General features: G+C 43.4%; 1 pseudogene across 1 annotated transcript in view; it reads right to left on the minus strand.

Annotated features, from left to right (window-relative positions):
• Nucleotides 1–13,720, minus strand: part of LOC311615835 — a 28,571-nt pseudogene extending 14,851 nt beyond the window's left edge. Inside the window, exons 1-2 of the transcript in view lie at nt 13,717–13,720; nt 11,762–11,961 (exon numbers count right to left, since the gene is read on the minus strand). The product of the transcript in view is annotated as an uncharacterized misc_RNA (transcript). The remainder of the gene's footprint in view (nt 1–11,761; nt 11,962–13,716) is intronic.

The raw sequence follows: 13,720 nt of genomic DNA on the forward strand, positions 1-13,720 counted from the left end.
GGAATCTGAGTAACGCTCTGCCACAAACCCACGTAATGACTCTGCCATGTCAGAGCCTCTCTCTGCCCCGCAGTGTTCTCACCTGTAAATGGGGAGAAGGGGGCCAGTTAGGACTAGATAAGCTCTCAGCACCCTTTCAGCTCTGACATTCAAAGAATCTAAGATTTACTTTCCTTGAGGTTGCTAAGCATTTAAATTTTAAGCCGGGAAGCCTTCAGCTTACTGGACTCATGGGAGGTAGTGGGGTGGGGAGCAGGACTAATGTAAGAAAAATCAGTTCAATCTCATACAATCCTGGGATCAAATTCTGGCTTTGCCATTTCATGCCTGCGTGGCCTCAGACAAATTATTGAACTTCTCCCGATCTTCAGTTATGTCTGTAGACTGAGAAAAACAGTAACTACATTTGAAGAGTTAGGGTAAAGATTAAAGTGTGTAAAGCATCATGCCTAGTGAGTAATACTGTGCTTAAAAAGGTAACTTAAGGCATCAGATACAGCTTAGGTGTAAAAACTAGAGTTCAAACGGAGAAAATTCCGTTCCAAGAAAAAAGAGAAAAACAAAATAGTTCTCTTAATTTTTAATAGTTTTTTTAACTAAAAGAGTAATGCAAGTTAATTGAAGCAAATAAAGTAAAAAAAAAGAAAAGAAAAATTAAAGTCATCTGAAATTCCATATTTACCATTTACATTATGGTATATTTTCTTCTATTCTTTTTTTCTATGCAAAATATATTTTACATAGTGACAACATATGCCTTATATGTAATTTGATACCTTTTATCACCACCAGAGACTATTCCATCTTTGAAATCTCATATTCAAACTGCCTTCCCCATGACTGTGTCCTCCTATCTTCCAATTCTCACATTCCAACAGTAGCATTTGAAATGAACATATTCTTTTATTCTCTCCATTTTCTCAGTCAAGTGGCTCTTTCCTGTCCAATTCTCACAATCCTTCCTTCTTCCCACCCTCCTTTCTTCTTTCCACAAACTTTTAATTGAAAATTTTCTGTCAGGCACTGTATCAAGGGCAAGTTTGTAAAGTTGAAAGAGGTGTGGATCCTTCATCTAGCTCATCTTTTCAAATCTCTTGCCAGTTTGCCTTTCTGCAAAATCCCCACCTGTGTCATCCACTTTCACCTTTACTTTGCATCCCAAATTTCCTACTTGAGCTTTACTCTATTTCCTCTCTCAGTCAAAATTCTCCAAATGTAGCCACACCCATCCTAATCCTTTCCTAAGTCATCATCCACCCTTCAACCTACTGTAGTCAACCTTCTACCCACTCAACTCTATTGAGTCATCAAATTGTCTTCTAACTATAAAATGTAATGAATGCTTCCCAGACTTTGCCTTACTTGGTTTCCAAACCACTTTTGACATTAGCTGTGTAACCTTGGGAAAGTCACTCAACTTAAACTGTTGAAAGATTAAAAAAAAAATGTATAAAGAAAAAATCCATTTGTACACAATAGGCATTCAACAAAGATTACATTGTGACTCGTTGCATTTGGTTTTCTGGGTCTCTGACAACCTTGGCTAGTATGAACCTTCTGATCTCTGGAAAGATCATTTCCATAAAAATTCATTCATTCATTTAATTTAAGAAATATATCTGAGCACCTACCATATTCCTGATCGAAGTACTGTTCTAGGAGCTGCAGATACAGCAATGAACACAACAGAGAAGCACCGTGTTCTCTGAAAGCTAATCTAAGGGTATATTCATTATCTATGAATAAACATATAAACAAGAAATGTATCATACTGTGAAGAGTATTCTAAAAAACGTAAGCATGCAAAGGTTCACAAGGGAACTTTTAGGGGTCATGGAAATGCTTTATATATTAATTGTGGTGGTGGTCAACAGATGCTTAGTTTTTCAACATTCAACAAATGATAGGTACACTTTAAATGGATGCATTTCATTATATATACATAATATTTCAGAAGGTCGATTTTTAAAAAATTAATTCATTTAGGAATAGAGTATCTATCTATATAATAGAGGAATATGCAAATTAGGCAAGATACTGTAATGTCACGACTGAACAGCAGGGATCTGAAGCTGCGTGGCCAGGGCAAGGGACCTTAGGCTGTGCGCTCTCCCCTCCTCCAAGCATGGCTTGACAGGGGACCTCAAACTGAGCGCCCTGTCCTGGCACCAGGCCAGGGGACCTGAGGCTGCATCTGGGCCGCCCCCCGCTCCCCTGACATGGAGGGGCTTGACAGGGGTGGGGCTGGCCGGGTCTGGGTCTCCTGCATTTTCAAAGTGCATGTGGGTAGTGCCCCAGACTCTGACAGGAGGGGGATTTTCATACACATTTTACTAATTTTCTTTCATCTCTGACACTTCTAATACAGAGAAAGGGCAAATAACAATATTAAAATATTTCCTCTAACTAATTCCCTTTTAATGTGCATGAATTTTGTGCACCAGGCCACTAGTAACTATATATAGGGAAATAATTTTTGATAGAACAAACAAGAAAAGCCCTTCCAAGAAGGAAACATTTAAGCAGATATCTGAAAGATGGGAAGGAGTAAATCTCAAGAAAATCTAAGAGAAGAATATTCCAGGCAGAAATCATAACAAGTACAAAGGTGGGGCTGAGCTTAGAGTATCTGAGAAACAGAAATAAGGCCAATGTGGCTGGACTGTAATGAAGACGCAGGAGATAAGATTGGAGAGGCAGGCCCTGGCTGGGCGATTCAGTTGGTTGGAGCATCGTTGCGTACCCCAGAACAGTTTTCGGATTCCGTTCTTGGAATACCTAGATAGAGACAGAATTTTCAAGGTCTCCTAGAGGAGGTGATAACCTACAGAGCAGCCTTTTCTGCACATAAGTTACTGGATTTTGTTCATGATTTTGGCCTCATCAACTGTCTTGGAGCTTGGGACTTGAAGCTCCTCTTTCTTTGATTTCCAGGAGCATTTCAGAAATATTTGTCGATAACACATTGGGCATTTCATTCCTGCCGCATTGGGCAAGAGGAACTCGGTCCTCAGGGAAGTGACTGCAGGTGTGTGCATGGCCTCTGCCTTCTAAGAGAAGGAACTGAGCTGTGAGTACAGCCACCCCAGGCAGGCAGGTGGGTGCAAGAGTTAGCAGTCAGGCTGAAACCGGTGTGGCTCAGTGGATAGAGCATCGGCATGAGCACTGAAAGGTCCCAGGTTTGATTTCGGTCAAGGGCATGTACCTTGGTTGTGGGCACATCCCCAGGTGGGGGTGTGCAGGAGGCAGCTGGTCGATGTTTCTCTCTCATTGATGTTTCTAACTCTCTATCTCTCTCCCTTCCTCTCTGTAAAAAAAAAAATATATATATATATATAATAATAATAATAAAATATATTTTAATAAAATAAATTTTTAAAAAAAGAGTTAGCAGTCAAAAGCTTATCCTCACCAGTGCTCCCTGCGAAGGATGGCTAGGTCAATCAGAAAATGAGGACCATCAACCTACCCTTCTAACAGGTTTGTACCTTGTCAAAAAATTCCCCTACAGCCAGTCAGTGAAGCTGAAGCCTTCCTGTGTCCCACTCTTCAGCCAACTCCTAAATATCTCTCCTGTTTTCCCTCTCCTATGTCAACATATAGAGAGAGACCCTTGCAACCTCCTCCACTCCACCCAGGCTTCTCCACTTTTATTTTCTTTTTTAAAATTGTGAACTTTAAAAATATATTTTTATTGATTTTTGAGAGGAAGGGAAAGGAAAAGAGAGAGAGAGAAGCATCAATGATGAGAATCATTAGTCAGCTGCCTCCTGCATGTGCCCTACTGAGGATCGAGCCTGTAACGCAGGCATGTGCCCTTGACTGGAATGGAGCCTGGGACCCTTCAGTCCGCAGGCCGACACTCTATCCACTGAGCCAAACCAGCAAGGGCTAGGCTCCTCCACTTTTCACCAAGAAGATTATCATAGCTCCCGAGATGGAGGTCTCCAGTCTCAACTTTGGTCAGCTTCACAGCCCATCCTCGACATTTTTGCTGAAGTTTTCTTTCTAATATCCAGGCCAGATCTTGTTTCCCACTTGTTCTCACCTTCACTAGCTGTACCCTGCTTAGGGAAAGGCCAAGCTCTTTAGCTCTTTGATCTACCCCAGGCCAACACCCCCCCCCCCTCACCTTCAGGACCCTCCCTGTCCCTGGAGATGCCACTGCTGGGTGTGTCCCAACTTGGAAGCTTTGTACAGGCTTTTCTGTTTGACTGGGACACCTTTATCTCCATCCAGCCCATCTGATAAACTCTCATTCATCCTTCAAGGTGCTGCTTGGGTTTCACCTCTTCCCGAAGCCTTCCTGCCCAGTCCCCTCCCCTGGGCTTATTCCCCTCATCCTCTGTAACACCTTTGCACCTTGTTCACAGCACAGTGTTACTGTATCACAGATTGGGAAATTGAGTCCCTGAGAGGGGAAAGGCTTATCCAACCTTTCAAGGTGGAATACAGGCTCAAATTCAAAAAATCCTGATTCCACCCTGGCTGGGGGGCTTGGCTATTTGGAGCATTGTCCAATGCATCAAAAGGTTGTGGAATGGATTCCTGGTCAGGGCACATACCTAGGTTGCAGGTCAATACCCCGTTGGGGGTGGGGGGTACAGGAAACAGCCAGCTGATTTATGTTTCTCTCTCTCTCCCTCCCTTCCTTTCTCCCTAAAATCAATAAACATATCCTCAGGTGAGGAATTAAAAAATCCTGATTCCTAGGCAAGTGCTATTCCCCCCCCCTCTCTCTCTCTCTCACACACACACACACACACACACACACACACACACACACACTGTCTCTCTGTCTCTCTCTGTCTCTCTCTGTCTCTCTCTGTCTCTCTCTCTGTCTCTCTCTCTCTCTCTCTCTCTCTCTCTCTCTCTCTCTCTCTTTCTCACACACACACACACACACACACACACACACACAGTATTTGGCGTTCTGAAACAGTACTATTGAACACCTGTCCTTAGGTAAGTAAACTCTGCCACAACTTTCTGAGGCATCCCAAGGAGGGTGCTGGGCAAGGTGACCTCCAGTATTCTCTGAGCTCTAATATTTTATGAAACAAACAAACAAAAAAAATTCACTATCACAATTAGTGCTCACATTTTCCCTCTGGAGTCCACTTGTGCTTTTAGAATGAAGGAAACATTTATTGCACGCCTACTATATTCTAAGAACAATGCTTTACATACCACATCTCATTGAATTCTCAGAACACGTTTGCAAGACCCATGTTATTGTCCTCATTTTATAGAGTAGGAAACGGAAATGCAGAGCAAGGCAAGCCACTCACCCAGGGCCACACAGCTAGGAAGGGATGAGCAGGAACTTGAACTACAGATCACTGAGGCAGGTGATTGACAAGGAGCAGGTAGGACCTGGTCTCTCCCTACCCACCCTTTCACTCCTCACAATCTCCCACCTCCACCCAGGGACTCCCGGCCCCCAGCCTGGCCTCTTACCCCCATCTTCAAATGTCTCCAAGTAGACTCTGTGGGGCTATTCCTGAGTCCCCAGGTTGCCTGTGGCCCATAGCAGCGACAGCAGCAGCAGCCCCTACATCCCGTGGAGCCCAGAGTCCCTAAGCCCAGCCTCAGAGAGCCACTAGCCTGGACACATGCTGCATTGCTTCGACACCCAATGCCTGGACCCTGGGGGAGGGGCTGAGAGCACCTGCACTCCAAACCTGATTGCTCCTCATTTGGTTGGGGACCACACCGTTGAGAGTGCTGGAGGATGGAGGTCAGAGGGCCCCCACTAAGTGTTGAGGGAGCTATAGGGCAGGGTCCCTAGGCAGTAGGGGAGGGCAGGCCAGCTGAGGCTGGCCTCTGGTGTCCCTCTGTCCCTATCCCTCTATCCTTTCTTCCTTCTACCACCCACTGGGCCTATGCAGAACAATAACAGTGTAATGTCTATTTATTTTCACAGAAACACCTAAGGCCTGCTGGGGCCCAGAAGAGGCACTATTTCAGCATGAGATCTCAGGAAAGGCTTCCTGGAGGTGGTGACATGGAGATTAGGCAACAGCAAGTAAGTCGGAGGGTGGTGGGGAGAGGAACAAAAGGAATACTATGGGCAAAGGCCCAGAGGAGAGAAAACTATCACTTCGAAACAACCCAAAACTATCAGTGGGGAAAAAACAACTATTTGTTGATCATTCTACTGTGTGCTAAGCACTGCACCAGGCACTTAGCATGCATTATAACACCTAATCCCCACGGCAATCTTGGGAGTTGTATTATCATGCTCACTTTACAGACGAACAAACTAAGGCTCTCAGAGACAAAGTGACTTGCCAAGGTCATACAGAGATGGAAAAGGGACCGGAGCTCGGGCCTTCTCATTCCAGTGCCTCCACTACACCTTCATTCTACTGTTCATCTAGATATTAACTATGTGCCAGCACTGGACTAGGTGCTGAAGATGCAGTAAGGAACAAGGTTGGCAAGTATCAAAATCATAAAGGAAGCAAATAAAGCTCAGATAATGATATCTCAGAAAAAGTAAAATAAGGTTATGGCTCAGAAAGTCAGAGAAAGATGGGGCAGTCTGGGAGTGGGGTGGGAAGTCCTCCTGAGGTGGCGCTGGTGGAGGTCTGAATGAGCAGCCATGAATTGGTCTGGGGACAATGTTCCAGACAGAGGCAAAGGCTCAGAGAAGGGGGACAGTGAGCAAGGAGGACAATGTCAGGAGGTGAGAAATCAAGACCTCAGACGGGCCTGTAGGCCATGGGAAGGATTTAGTATGACAGGGAGGCCCTGGGAGAGGTGACATCAGATTTATATATATATATATTTTAAATATATTTTATTGATTTTTTACAGAGAGGAAGGGAGAGAGATAGAGAGCCAGAAACGTCGATGAGAGAGAAACATCGACCAGCCGCCTCCTGCACACCCCCCACCGGGAATGTGCCCGCAACCAATGTACATGACCTTGACCGGAATCGAACCTGGGACCTTTCAGTCCACAGACCGACGCTCTACCACTGAGCCAAACCGGTTTCGGCAGATTTATATTTTATAAAGATCACTTTGGTTTCTCTGTGTTCAGTGTGTTCAATATAACCAATTGAGGATATCAAGTAGACAGTTAAAATTTATAAATCTGGAGATCACAGAAGAAATCCTGCCTATAAATATAAATTAGGTCAGGTCTGGTGGGGACCCTGGGGAGGGGGAGGAGGTTAGCTTAGCAAGTTAGAGCATCATCCCAACACACTAAGATCGCAGGTTCAATCCCTGGTCGGGGTACATACAAGAATCAATCATTGAGCCCAGCCGGCATGGCTCCCTAGCTGAGTGCCCCGTATGAACCAGGAGGTCAGGGCATATGCCTGGGTTGTGGGCTTGATTCCCCAGTGTGGGCTGTTCAGGAGGCAGCCGATCTATGATTCTCTCTCATCATTCCATCTCTCCCTCTCCCTTCCTCTCTGAAAGCAATAAAGAGCAACCACAACCAATGAATACATAAATAAGTGGAACAACAGTTCATATTTCTCTCCCTCTCTTTCTCCCTTTCTCTTTCTCTCTAAAATAATTTTAAAAAAAGAATATTTAGTATAGATATAAATTTGGGGACATATGCAGAGTATTTTAGATCACATAGCTAGATGAGATCATTCTAAGAGGGAGGGTAGGTTATTGGCCAAGAATCATGCCAAGTACTTCAGCCCTGGAAATCCAAACTGTGAAAGGTGGGCAGAGAAAGTGGAGGCAGCAAAGGAGACCACAAACAGCTCCATAATAAAGAGCTTCCTTTAGAACTCTAGATTTTAAAAAATATATATATATATATATTTTATTGATTTTACACAGAGAAGAATTGAGAGGGATAGAGAGTTAGAAAGATCGATGAGAGAGAAACATCGATTAGCTACCTCCTGCATACCCCACACTGGGGATGTGCCCGCAACCAAGATACGTGCCCGCAACCAAGATACTTGCCCTTGACCAGAATCGAACCCAGGACCTTTCAGTCTGCAGGCCGACGCTCTATCCACTGAGCCAAACTGGTTTCGGCAGAACTCTAGATTTTTTAATCTATTGGCAGGGTGTCTTCCCTCTCTTCTTTTTTTTTTTTTTTTTTCACAATTTTTTTTCAAGGTGGTCTTCTTCTAAAGGGAGCACTAAAATTTTAATTCAACTAATATTTACTGATCAACTACTGTGGGCAGGATGCTGTGCCAAGTTCTGGGGAGACCAAGGCAGATTGGACTCAATCTTTGCTCTGTAGGAATTCTTGAGGTGGCTGAAGAGATACACCTTGAGGCAACTAATTTAGGACCAAGGAAGCATGAATTTGGTGTCGTAGTAAAGGCAAGGGAATCTAGAGCACAGGAGCGGAGAGATGCGCCAGTGTCCAATGGCTTCCCTTGCATCATCCTGTGCAGTCCTTGAAATAACAATGACCACTATTGTCCCCGTTTTACAGAAGAAGAAACTGAGTCTTAGAGATAGCGGGTAACTTGTCCAAGGACACACAATTAGCAGGTGGTAAGCCTGCATACACAGCCAGGTCTGCCTGACTTCAGAGACCAAGTGCTGAATGGTAAGCACACCTTAAAATGTGTGATAGTCAGACAGGGCTTGGAGCATAAGGTTCCTGGGAAGATGGAGGCTCCAAAGAACAAGGCCCAACAAGGCTTGGGATAAAGCAAAAAGGTGGTCCAGACCTTGAAATGTCAGCAGAAAGATTTGGATTTGGTTCTTCCAGCCAGCATTTTTCAGCCTCAGCACTATTGACATTTTGGGCCAGATAATGGTTTGTTGTGGGCGGCTGTCCTCTGCATTGGAGGATGTTTAGCAGCATCTCTGGCTTTTAATCATTAGATTCCAATAGCACTCCCCCTCCCCAGTAGTGACAACTAAAAATGTCTCCGGACATTGCCAAATGCCTCTCCAGCCAGGGGTTTAAGTGCAAAATTGGTCCCCAGTGGAGAACCGCTGCTCGAGGCACCAGCGGGGTTCTGGGTTTTGGAAGGAGTGTGACATGAGCACTGGGAGTTATCTCTCAGCATGAATAAGCTCCACCGCTGTTATGCTCCTCATATGACAAATTGTATCCTGTTTCACTCTGATAAGCTGGAATCACGCATGCCACGTGGGTAACATTCCCGCAGAGTCTGTTCATTTTTGGTGAAACCAGTAGAGTAAGTTGACCATGTGTTCCTCAAGGGCAGCGGCCACTGTGGCTTCTTTGTTTTGACATTCTCAGTTCCTCGCTGAATGAAAGTTAAGTAAATGGGTGAATTTTTACATTTTCTTTTAAACATAATTATACTTATTTTTATATCATGCTGATAGCAGCGACTTGTTGGAAGTCTGATAGATAGCGTGAGTATATGTCAGTTTTAATCTTTTGATTGAAAAATTCTACAAATTGATAAAACTCATTGACTTCATGTGGAGGTTTATTTTCCAGATGGAAAAGTCACACATGATTTTTGCAGCATCTACAGGGTTTTCTTCAATCTGTAACAATGCCGCACTGTTGATTGTGCACTGTATAAAGCACTTTGGGGTGACTTAATGCAATTAAATTCAGAATTTATTGAGCTGTTCCTATGAACCAGGCACGAGAAGAGGAAAAAAAGGCAGGGTTTCCTCTAGCTGCATCTAATCAAAAGAGATGTCAGGCTTACCAGGGCCTGCCAGACCTTGTTTGTTCTGTCCCTTACCAGCAGTGTAATCTTCTGTCACATAGGGCATAGTGTGACTTTTGTAAGTCCCTAGGCAACTTTTCCTTCCTGGGTCCCTTCCTCCATATAGAAAGTATTTAAAGTTATATTTATGACTGCATTGGCATAAAGACAAATACAATGCAGGCTGTGTTCATTATGATATACACTGAGGGGCCAGATTATTATGACCTCTGAGTGCATAATAATCTGGTCACTCAATGTGTGTGTGTGTGTGTGTGTGTGTGTGTGTGTGTGTGTGTGTAATATATATATTAGAGGAGACCCGTTGCATGAATTTGTGCATGGGTGGGGTCTGGCCAGTCTAGCCAGGGGGAGGGGACATGGGCGGTTAGCCAGCCTGCCTGCTGGTTGAACACCTGGTACAATATATACACATTATTATGAGTTCAGAGATCATAATAATCTGGCCACTCAGTGTATATATTCTTCATTATTATTATTATTACATTAATTTCTCTTCTGATTTTAAAAGAAATTAACATTAAAACACTGTCTTGAGTCCTAAGCCCTGTGCCTACTGTGCCTAATGGATAAGCTGTTTCTTGGGCCAATTATTGACCTCATTTGGTTCTCTTTTGCTTCTCTTTAAAAGTTCAGTTTTGAAGCGGTGCTAACAAGATTATTTGAAATATTTAGAAGCTGGAAGAAGGTAAATCAAGTCTGATTTGTTATCCACTGTGTACTTAGAGCACTTGGCATATGGTAAGCACTCAACAAGATGAATGTGAAATTATCCACCCAGTGCCAGAACACAGCAAACATTTATTAACTATCAGATTTCTTTCACCAAAACTCCTAGGGAACAGTTGAGGACATAAATGTTAGATATCAGAAAACTAAAGTGTTTGGTACAGACCCTGAGCATAACAGGAATGTGGGTCAGGAAGAACTGCATGGGTCAATAAGTTCACATGTTTCTTAATATTTTATTTGTCATCGCATCCATCCCTTGGGTCAACTTACTAGTAATTGTATCATAACACAATCTATCATTAGCTATATAGATAAGAAAATGGAGTATTGAAATGTATCAGCATTGCCGCATGTCTCCAAATCCTCTGCAGATTTAATTACAGGGCTACAAAACGAGTACATAAATTATGCACCAAGTCCATGTTTTGGAAATCACTGTGCAGTCTTGGGAATTAGACAGGAGGTTAGATCTTAGTAATTGATATGCTCCCACTTAAGGATTAAAACCCTGTAGATCTGTGAGAAGTTTTTTCTGCCTAAAGACAGAGTAAACAGATTGTATAATAGCATCTCGGAGGAAGGCAGGGAGTGGGTGAGTGGGTGGGAAGAGATCAACCAAAGCACTCTGAGCATTCAAGCCATTCTCAAATCTTCATGATTTTACTTAATTACAAATAAGTATAAGATAAAGTCCCTACCCTTGGAATCTAACAGTAGAAATGAGAAAACAAGCTATATGCAAATGTAGAAGATAATGAACAAAATAGTATTAGGAATAATATTATTTACCTAATGAAATAAATCTAATGAAATAAGTTGACTGAGGTCAAGGAGGATGAGGACTGAGAAAAGGATTTTTTAGACTTGGAGAGAAAAACCACCTTCGAGCTCCATTTAGGGGACTTGGTAGAGCATTTTTAATACTATATCTTATTTCATCTTCACAAAAAGCCAGTGAGTGATATTGCCTCTATTTCCCAGCAGAGGAACAAAGTCTCTTTGTTTGAGAGGTTAAGTGTTTTGCCCAAGGTCACACAGCTGGCTTATAGCAGAGCCATTCTATATTCCAGCCTCCAAGAGCCCTCTTCTTTTTTTTTCTCTCTTTTTTTTAAATGATAGCTGGAGTATTCTGTGCCAATATTTTAGGGGATAGTAATACTTTATATGTTACTCTTTAGAAGCAATAAAAACATCTCAGCAGGGGTCTTCTGGCTACACATTGCGGTGTAGTAGAACCAGTATGTGTCTTGGTTTGAGTTCGAATGCATCTTATTTAGGATGTGATGACAGGACCCCTGCATGGGAATACAGTAGTGAGACAAGGGAGTAAAGAAAGCCAAAAATGTATACATTATCAAGCTAGTTACCATCGTAGACCACTGGAACTCGGTTACACTAGGGAACTCTGGGAAATAGGGTGGGACACGTTCAGGATATCCCGATGGAGCGGTGAGGACCTGGGAGCTATTCACCAACTTGCCATCCACCACAGAGGTCAGGGCTACTTCTGGTGACACTGAATCTCTGAAACTTCCAGCTTGCTCTGCACAGAGGCCAAATAAGTTCTCTGGCCAGAAAAGAAAAACAAAAACAAACACACAGCCTTCAGGTACAGAACTGTAGGCATTGCCTGGCCAGTGTGGCTCAGTGGCTGAGCTTTGACCTATGAAGTAGGAGGTCCCAGTTTGATTCCTGGTCAGGTTGCATGCCCGGAATGCGGGCTCAATCCCTAGTTGGGGCATACAGGAGGCAGTCAGTCAATGACTCTGTCTTATCATTGATGGTTTTATCTCTCCCTCTCCCTTCTCTATTATCCCTATCTCTATAATAAAAGAGAAAGAAAGAAAGAAAGAAAGAAAGAGAGAGAGAGAGAGAGAGAGAGAGAGAGAGAGAGAGAGAGAGAGAGAGAGGAAGGAAGGAAGGAAGGAAGGAAGGAAGGAAGGAAGGAAGGAAGGAAGGAAGGAAGGAAGGGAGGGACAGTAGGCACTGCCTGTAAGTGAGCTTTAGTGTGTAGAAGAGAATGCCAAGAAACTATTAGCATCTGTCACAGAACGTAATAGGATACAAATCTTGCCTCTACCACTTCATGCTACATTCTAAAGAAATTCTCTAATACACTAGGCATTTATTGTACATTATACATTAGGTATTTATTGTACATTATATAAGGTCAGGCATCGGTAAACTATGGTTCGAAGGTAAATGTGGCCTGCTACATGTTATGTAAATGAATTTTTATTGGAATATAGTCATGTTCATTCATTTACACTTTTGCTCTACAGTGACAGAGTTAAAGAGAGAATCCTGGCCTGCAAAGCCTAAACTATTCACAGTTTACAGAAAATGTTCACTAACGCCTGTACTAATTAGTAGAGATACTGAGATGAATTAGAGTATTCTCTTGTCCTTGGAGAGTTTATAATCTAATGAAAAAGACAGACATGCAATCCAATAAATGCAAGAAAGTGTTACAAATACTACAGTAGCCATTCAATGAGAGAACAGTGATTTCTCATTAGTTGGGGGGTAGGGTGGGTGGGATATGAAGAAAATTTTCGTAAAAGATAGGACAGATACTTCAAAGCAGAACCCTGAAAGATGAGTAGGTATTTTTTAGACAAACACCGAGGAGGCAAGACATTCAACACAAAAGGGGCAAAAATAGCAAAGATGTAACATGTATCAACAATAAAATGAATTTAGGAAAAAGGTGTCGTATTTGGAGGTGGGGAGAGGAGGACACAAAAAGTAAGACTGGAAAGTACGAAGTTACATTTATCTTTTCTTTAGAAATACGAATGGCTCTCACAGTTAGTGTGAAGGCCAGGTGTGAGGGGGCATCATTGGAACTGATAATGCCAAACTACTGTAGCAATCCAAGCACCAAATGGCACAGGCTTGAGCCCAGGTGGTAACATAGGACACTGCGAGGAGAGTCTGTTTCCTGTGCAGAGTGAAACACTCTACCCTGTCACGAGGATGGCTGAGGTGCCTCCTCTGTGCTCCCACAGACCCCTTGCATTCCTCTGGTTTAGCATGAATCACCCTGTGCAGCAACACATTGGTTTTCCTGATAGAGTCTGAGCTGCTTGAGGAGAGGAACCCTGCATGGCTGATCTCTGCCTTCAGCGCTTGGTCTAGGGCACACATGTCAAACACAAGGCCCACGGGCCAAATCCGGACCGCCAGGCCTTGCAATGTGGCCTGCACCCCGCTGTCATCACTGCACTCCGCTGCGTTCCATCACAATGACGCGCGGTGACATAGGAGGCTTGCAATCTCGCCGGCTGCCTCGCCAGCCACCGTACTTGCTACCTATTACGCAT

Source organism: Pipistrellus hanaki (assembly GCF_964339955.1).
Source record: "Pipistrellus hanaki genome assembly, chromosome: 2".
Taxonomy (NCBI): Eukaryota; Metazoa; Chordata; class Mammalia; order Chiroptera; family Vespertilionidae; genus Pipistrellus; species Pipistrellus hanaki.